Consider the following 8,169-nt stretch of genomic DNA (forward strand, 5'->3'; position numbering starts at 1 on the left):
CTTGAACTTTTTCATCCAGGCCGGCTGGGTGGCGGCCATCTTACAAAAACGGATTCCTCCACACTTGGCAGCTAGCCGCTCAACTCGCAACTTCCTATCCCGCAACAGCGCCGCCGTGTGGAACGGAGGACTTTTTTTTTCTTTGTTTCTTTGTTTTCACTTCTGAAAATGAAGGCAACGAGCTTGTTGAAAGACCGGGAAACCAGACCTAAACCCCCGTGGCAAGCCTTTTTGACCATTTATCCCATGTTCTTGAGCTCCATCAGGTCCACGTACTAGTACACTCTGCACTAGGAAGAGAATTCGGCACACTAGTCGAACTAGGATGCACTAATCGAAAAATTGTGACTTAATTTTTGGTTGCACTCGATTAAAATGTGTTAAATTAACACATTTGTTTATTGTGGAGGAAAATGGGAAAATTACATCGCTTTACCACATTTAAATCATGTGTAACAAAACGTACAAAATACTTTCCCCCCACCACTGTACTAACAAAACAATTTTACATTACTAGTGCATCTCTCCATCAAACTGATAGAGATCTAGAAAGATTAAACGGCTTCCATATTCTTGATATAAGATCAATTTATTAGTACACTCTTTGTCCTTCATAGCAGAAGACCAATGCAGGGTGCACATGTAGAACGACTTAATCATGTCATCGTCCCCCCGGCCCCTACTATTAGTGCCACTTTTGGTCTACTGGTACTACCTTACCGATTAAAATGTGTTAAATTAACACATTTGTTTATTGTGGAGGAAAATGGGAAAATTACATCGCTTTACCACATTTAAATCATGTGTAACAAAACGTACAAAATACTTTCCCCCCACCACTGTACTAACAAACAATTTTACATTACTAGTGCATCTCTCCATCAAACTGATAGAGATCTAGAAAGATTAAACGGCTTCCATGTTCTTGATATAAGATCAATTTATTAGTACACTCTTTGTCCTTCATAGCAGAAGACCAATGCAGGGTGCACATGTAGAACGACTTAATCATGTCATCGTCCCCCCGGCCCCTACTATTAGTGCCACTTTTGGTCTACTGGTACTACCTTACACTGGATTGCAAGGAAATCTACTTGTACTAGTAGGCACTTTTTCCTCACTAGTAGGACAACTTCATGTTATCGGTAAAGCAAAAATGTGCACTATTAACTGTGTGCTACTAGTGCTACTTGTGACATCAAATGTTAGTACTCAACAGTTCACCATTTCCAAGTTGTACTAAGAGCCTACTAGTACATGGACGTGTAGATGGAACAAGTAGCAAAATGGCTTTTCGGAAGCTTCCTGTCTGGAATTTTGTGACACCATGGCCACACTGGAAGACTTGAAGAAAGACCAATCCTGCATGAGAGAGAGAGAGAGAAAAAGAAAAGAAAAACCATACACCCGCACTTGATTCATTGTTTGTCCTCTTTTTTTTTTCTTGTTTGTTTTGATTACCTTGTCATCTCCTTTTTTTTTCATGCTTTGTCTCCCTCTGGCTGGAAGAAAAAAAAACACAAAGGAACCCCCAACGTTTGCATCAGAATTTGAGTCAGCCCCCCACCTGCGGGTTTCTGATTGTAAACGCCATAAAGGAAGAAAAATGCTTGTTCAGGCTCAGTGGAGAAAATGCTTTCTTTTTTTTTTTTTTTAATAAATTAATTTAAAGTCTTTGTCATCACTTCTTTGTCCTTTTTTCACATCTAAACCAACTGGACTTGATGGGAGAAATTAAACATGAAAAAAATTATTACATTTTAGGAGTATGTCGCCCAAAAAAATAAAATGTGACATTTTCACGCATATTTTATACATCTGAAATACTTTACAAACGCAAAAACGTTTTTAAATTGACTAAGGAACGTTCAAAAGTAATTACATTTACATACTACATATTTTTATGAAGAAAATGTCTTGTTACATTTTTATTCTGTAAATTACATTTGTGTTCAACATAAGGAAACTACTGATTTTTTTATAACTGTTTAAATCACAGATTATGGATAATTTTTAATGGTCTTAATTTCCTTTAACCCGTGTCGTGAAAAGGCGGATGAACGTTCGTCCCCGTTACGTAACCGGATGGGCTCCGTCCCGTCCTCATTTGGCCACAAGAGGGCGCCAAAGTCTGTTGAACAAAACGCGGATGCCAACGCTCAAAATCCTTTTGTACTGCTTGCTTGAATGATTCCAAACACTGGTAATCGTTCACCCAAAAAAGGACCACCTCATCAATTGCCTTCAATTATAAATTTTTATCCCCTGAAAATCACGTGACATCGCCGCCGATTTCCAATCGTGCTCTTTGTGCGCTACTTTTCAAGATGCATTGTGGGAAACAATTTGAAGGTTAATTTCAAAATGCCGTTAGTCCACTCAAGTTCTCAGAATGGAGTCGATGTCCTTTGTGTACTCTGGCCACTACTTAATGTGTGTTCAGGAAGTGGCGCGCAGCAATGCGGCCTGACGACAGCTCACACGGTCGCCGTGTAAGGACCGCTCTTTTGCATCGTTTGCATCCCTCTACGGCAGGATGCAAATATGCTTTCGTCGGTGGCGTCTCCATGGAAACCGCGCTCAGTGGACAAAAAAAATTCATTCACAAAAGGGTCCTCCCCGTGAACCAATGAGTAAAGCCCCCAAGGGCCTGTTCTAAAAAAAAAAGCAACATAGTTCGCCAGTCATAGGGCATTGTCGTTTCCGCGGACTATCATTTTCAAAATGTGAACAATTGACAGCGATCTGTTCTTGATATTTATCATTTTCTTAATGATCGTGAGAAATCATGACCATGATCAGTGTCTTCGCTTCAAAGAATGTCATTTGTCGAAAGGTACGTTGAGCCAAGTTGTAGTCTTGCTTTTTCCTGGACACGAAGGTGGCAAACAGTCTCGGACCATAAGCGGGCCAAACTATTTGTGGTAATCCTCCGCCTGTTTCGAGTCGTCGCTTGACACAAATAACTCACAGCGACCGAACACACCGACAGAATTGGAAGATGCAAAAGACTACGCCGGCCACACTGAAGAGCTATTTTAGGAGACAAATCCAATTGAGGGTTTTCTGTTTTGATTGTTGACCGCTAGTCACAAGGCAGCAAAACGAGTTTGGTGATGCAAGGCTACTGGACACTTCATTCCGTATACCGGCTGATGACAGTCAATTGAAAAAAAAAGTTTTTATTTGACAACGAAAAGTCACACAAGATTAAAAAGTGGGCTTTTTAAAGATATGTTTCTAATATTACGGTTTCACGCACTCAGATAATTGGATGACGTCAGGCAGCAACAATTGCTCAAACGTCCCACTCCTGTCCTACTCGTTTTTTTTTTTTGTTTTTTTTCCAAACAATCGTCTTCCCGCTTGAAGCTTGCTAACGGAGAAGCTGCTCTGCTTCCATGGCAACCCGCCTACAGGAAGTGAAAGTGTGTAGTCTGCTCAAAAGTATGAGGGGACCGGTAAAATGTGGTGGATATACAAAAGTAGTGCGACATGCGCGATATGTAGAATGTGGACAAAAGTATTGGGACACTGTACATCTGATTATTTTCCCCATTCATCAAGGAGCCACTCAAGAGTGTGATTAAGGGCCGCCAGTTGTCTCACCCTGGTGTGTCTGAACCGTGACACTGACTGGCGTGTGATTTGCTTCTCGAACCAAAACAATTCCCCCAGATCGAAATGTTGACCTCAGTTCAAGAATGTAAAATCGGCCTATATGTTCTTGTTTGGCTGTACTGACCTGTGATTACCTGGCAGGCAGCCAGTCCAGGGCCTACCCCTACCCCAGTCCCCACCCCAGTCTGTCCTAAGATCAACCGGACTCAACTCTAGCTCATTTGTGATCACAAAGGGGGCGAACCTCAAATTGAGGAATGGAGTGATTGTCAGTCCACCTTTTATGGGTTGGTTTTGATTTGGGTCTTTTGACATTAACGTCGCCAGGTCCGGCATGCCGGCCGGCCGGCTCACGACAGCAGCTTTCCTGCTTGGGAGGCCTCGGGACAGTCCAGGGTCTCTCCGCACTATTCCGGCGTTTGCCTGTTTAAGCACATTTGCGGTCGGCTCCAAATTGTGCAACGGAGCCAGCGACAGGCCCGCTCGGCTTCCCACTTGACGCAGTCCGCTCCGCGCGCTCCGGTTCCGGCCGGGAGTGAAAAATCCTCCTCCGGGTTTTGCGAGAGGTTTGTTCCCTACCTCGAAAGTAGGTCACTGTTTGCTTTGTATTATTCAGCAAGTCCACTAACACTCCAGCGAGCTGCCAGCCGCCGCGCCCCGCACACGCACGCACACAAGACACAAAATGAATGCCAGTTCCAAGAAAACTAGATGGAACTCTCATGCACACGATACACACACCACATACTCTACGCATACCCATCAGAGTACACGCACAACACTACATATAGAAAACACATCCACCACACGCACAAATACACACGCACATTATATTACAAAGTTGCACAACATCAATATTTAGGTGACGCACACATTTTACACACACACGGACACGTCAAGTCAGAGTTATCGTTTCGCAGGAGGCTTTCGAGTCAGTGCTCGTGTATTCGGTTTTCAAATCGAGGTCTCCTGTCACAGTTGGGGTTGAAAATCAGGATTAGGGTTTTAAAGTAGGGTTTCAAGTCTCACTTGGGGTTTCCATTACAGCGGTAGGATTTTAAGACAGAGTTCGGCTTTTAGGCTGACAAGGTTCAGGGTTAGAAATGATGTTTTCAGCTCAGTATCGGTATTTTATTTTCCTAAGTCAGGCTTCAAGCACAATTGACATGAAGTGACGTTTCGGCACACTTTTTGGGGCCTTTTTCCTCTCATTCCTTTTTTCACTTCTCTCGTAATTTATCCGTCTGTTTTTCATCATTGCGTATTTTCTCTTTGTCTTCTGTCCTTTTTGTTTTTGTCGCTCAGTTTGGAGCTAGCCTGGAATCCTACCTGGAATGTGAACTGTTACGTAACCAGCAGGATACTCGCAGGCTTTTTTTGGAGCTCCCTCTGTCTCGATGCAAGCACGCACAATGAGAAGCTCATCACCGGTTAACACAAAAAAGGGCAACTGGATCAAATACGTCAACAACAACAACAAGGGGGGGGAAAAAAAACATCCGATAACATTTATTAACCTTTTTTTTTGCCCTCATTATCAGATGAAGATTTGGTCTCTGGCTACTCGGTCGCTATGACAACAGCACGTCTGTCTCTTGGAGTGACGGCCATCGTCGACAAACTCTCCCTTTGTTTGCTGATAACGTGTTAGCGGTGCGCTCGCTAATATTTGATGTGACCTTTAAAGTGCAAACTGCCTTGATTGAAATGCTAATCAACTCAAAGGTTAGCATTCAAGGCAGGCAAAAAAAAAAACACAAACTATACAATCCTTGCGGCGAATGCTAACTGCACAGTTGTCTTTTTATTCAACTCTGCTCTACAGGATTTCTTTTCAAAAAGACGGATAATCAAGACGACTCAGAGCCGCAACATGCCGAGTGGAAATAATACAGAGGCAAAAAGACACGGAAACAAAAAGACACATGGATAAAATGACCCCAAAAAAAGACACAGAGTCAAAAAAATCGCAGAGGAAAAGACAGTTAGCCAAAAAGACAGCGAGGTGAGAAAGCTTGACAGCAGCAAATGTGTTAGCCGCCATGCTACGCCGGTGTCAGGAACAAGCACAGCGCGAACTGCTGGTGGGGCATGCACACCGCGACGTCTTCACCTTTGCTTGTTAGCAGCAAATGCTTGACGAACATCCAAACGAGGGCGCTTCGGCCTTGGCAGAGGTCTCGCTGGCAAGTGCATGAATGGTAATGAGATGCTTGCATAAAGTTGCAGCGCACCTTATTGTCATCAGGAGCTTCTGGCTAACCAGGGAGCAAAATCCAGAACATGACGTGACACGACAACACAAAATGAGATGAAACGCGCAGTCAAGATAGCGGCCGTGGCTAAGACGCTTTGCCCAGCAGGAATTTTGGGCGTTGTACTTTCGGGGAAAACACGGTATGTCATGCGTGTGTATAGCGACTGTAATTGTGTCAGATGTTTGTCAGCCAAACAATCGTGATTGGCATAGTTTCCCGTAAAAGACGGGTTACATGACCTGTGTCATGCTACATCGCGCTTTGATGTCATGATATGTCACACTGTAATGTCATCTGTGGCACATGTCATCTGTGGCATGTCATGCTTTTATGTCTTGCGATGTCATGTTATAAAAGAATAGCTGTCGATTTATCGTTGCACCTTGAACTTATTATGCACCAATATTGCTAGCAGTGAGATTTTAAAAAACTACAGCATCAAAAGTACTAACTTTCTTGTGATCCTTTCGAGGAAAATATGTCGTGGGGAAAAAAAATCGCATTATCATATTGTCAACATGAAAATCATTCAAATGAACGTCATCACATTTTGAAGGAAGCACGGGGGAGGCTTGCCCAAAAAAAAAAAACCCAAACACAGCCAGTCCAAATTCTTTCGCAAGCGTTTGGGCCTCGCGCCACATCGATGGCATTGGTTATCGTTTTGGTCGGGAGAGGAAGCGTAGCGGGCGGGCGGTTGCTCGCTCCACATATGTTTGCAAACGTGTCGCTCCACGCTCTCAGCACGGGAGTCCGCGTGTACGGACGTGCGCGGCGGGGCGCCCCCCCCCCCCCCCCCCCCCCCCCCCCCACTCACGCACACACGCAAGCTGTCAACGGAATCTGTCTCAGCAGACAGACAACGGGAGAGCAGCGACCCGGCTGCTCTCACCTTCATGTGTTGCCAGCTTGTCACTCTGCGGGGACCCGTCACCTCTCTGCTCACATCTATGATAATTTCCCATAGACCTTTATAGTGTTTTGCATTATGTGTTAGCATCAAGCTGGCAGATTTACCGTAAACATCTGCCTGTACATTCACACACTCCATGAACATGTTGGAACGTGAGCAGCAGGAAAACCAACTAATCCCAAAAAACAGGAAATGTACAAATTTGTCACTGGGCGACCTTTCTCCGGGTCCTCGATGAATGCTTTTCTTGCGAATTTCAAATCCCAACAACAATGTGGCGGCACAAAGCCTCGAGGGCGCTCTTTTGATCAAGATATGATCTCCGGCAGTCGATCACAAGGTCCCAGCTGAATGGTGCCTCTTGTTGTGGCTCTGCCACTCGGGACTGGTCGCAGGAGGCCAGATGAGTGGCTGCAATTGTAGCGTGTTATGTAATGGCGCCACTTGGAAGGACCTCTCGGCCCAATGGTGACTCAGGCCGGATTATTGTGAAGCCAAACGGCCAATGTCCCTGAGGGCATCGACAACTATCCTCAGCCCCAATGGCAGGAAGTGATCATTTGCTGAAATTTGCAGCAAGTTAGCTTGACGAGAAGTGCACCCAATTAACATCTTTAAACATCACACGTCTTAAAAAGAAAAAAAATTAAAACATGACTTTGTTCCAACATTCAAAAATCGTATGCGTGCAAGACATCAAAACCTTCAAGAACATTTGCGTTCGGTAATAAAGCCAACTTAATCTTTCTTATTTGGTCGCATTTGGAAAAAAAAGTTTAGTTCGCCTAAAGAAGTTAGTTGTAATGACGTTAAATATTTTAGGTTGCTCTAAATAAATTATTTACATCAGGCAAAGATCAATTACATTAGCAGTGACAGATTACTTTCATTAGCTAGCAGCAGCTTGACGTTATCATAACATTAGAATGTAGTTTGCTGGACGATAGCAGGATTTAGTATGCAGTTGGCATGACGTTAGCATGATGTTGCTGTGAAGTTAGGTTTCATAGTGGGGTTTTCAACCTGACGGATTCCTGGCATTTGCCAGCCAGAAAATAGCTTGAAGTTAGCATAATGTTTCAATGTAGTTAGCCAGAAGTTAGCGGGATGTAGCATGATATTAGCATGTGAAAAGGACAAAGGTTACGGCTTCAAAGTAGGGTTGAAGCCTGTTGGCTTGTCAAGCAAATTGGGTTTTAAAATAATGATTTCAAGACGTGGTTAGACTTTCAGATTAGGGTTTCAAAGTAAGGTTTCAAACAAGGGTAAGGCTTTAAATTAGGGTTAGGGTTGGCAAATCTTTTGTATAAGGATCTGTCTGTCTGTTTGCCTATCAGTCAGTTTGTGTGTGTGTGTGTGTGTGTGTGTGGGGGGGGG

General features: G+C 43.8%; 1 long non-coding RNA gene across 1 annotated transcript; it reads right to left on the reverse strand.

The window, feature by feature from the left end:
• Positions 1-577: 577 nt before the first annotated feature.
• On the reverse strand, positions 578-1,105 carry LOC109527738 (uncharacterized). The gene is made up of 2 exons (XR_002170577.1): positions 1,068-1,105; positions 578-715 (listed from the first exon to the last, which is right to left on the reverse strand). It is a non-coding gene; the product is annotated as an uncharacterized LOC109527738 (long non-coding RNA).
• Positions 1,106-8,169: the final 7,064 nt, after the last annotated feature.

Source organism: Hippocampus comes, unplaced genomic scaffold, assembly GCF_001891065.2.
Source record: "Hippocampus comes isolate QL1 unplaced genomic scaffold, H_comes_QL1_v1.1 scaffold326, whole genome shotgun sequence".
Classification (NCBI taxonomy): domain Eukaryota; kingdom Metazoa; phylum Chordata; class Actinopteri; order Syngnathiformes; family Syngnathidae; genus Hippocampus; species Hippocampus comes.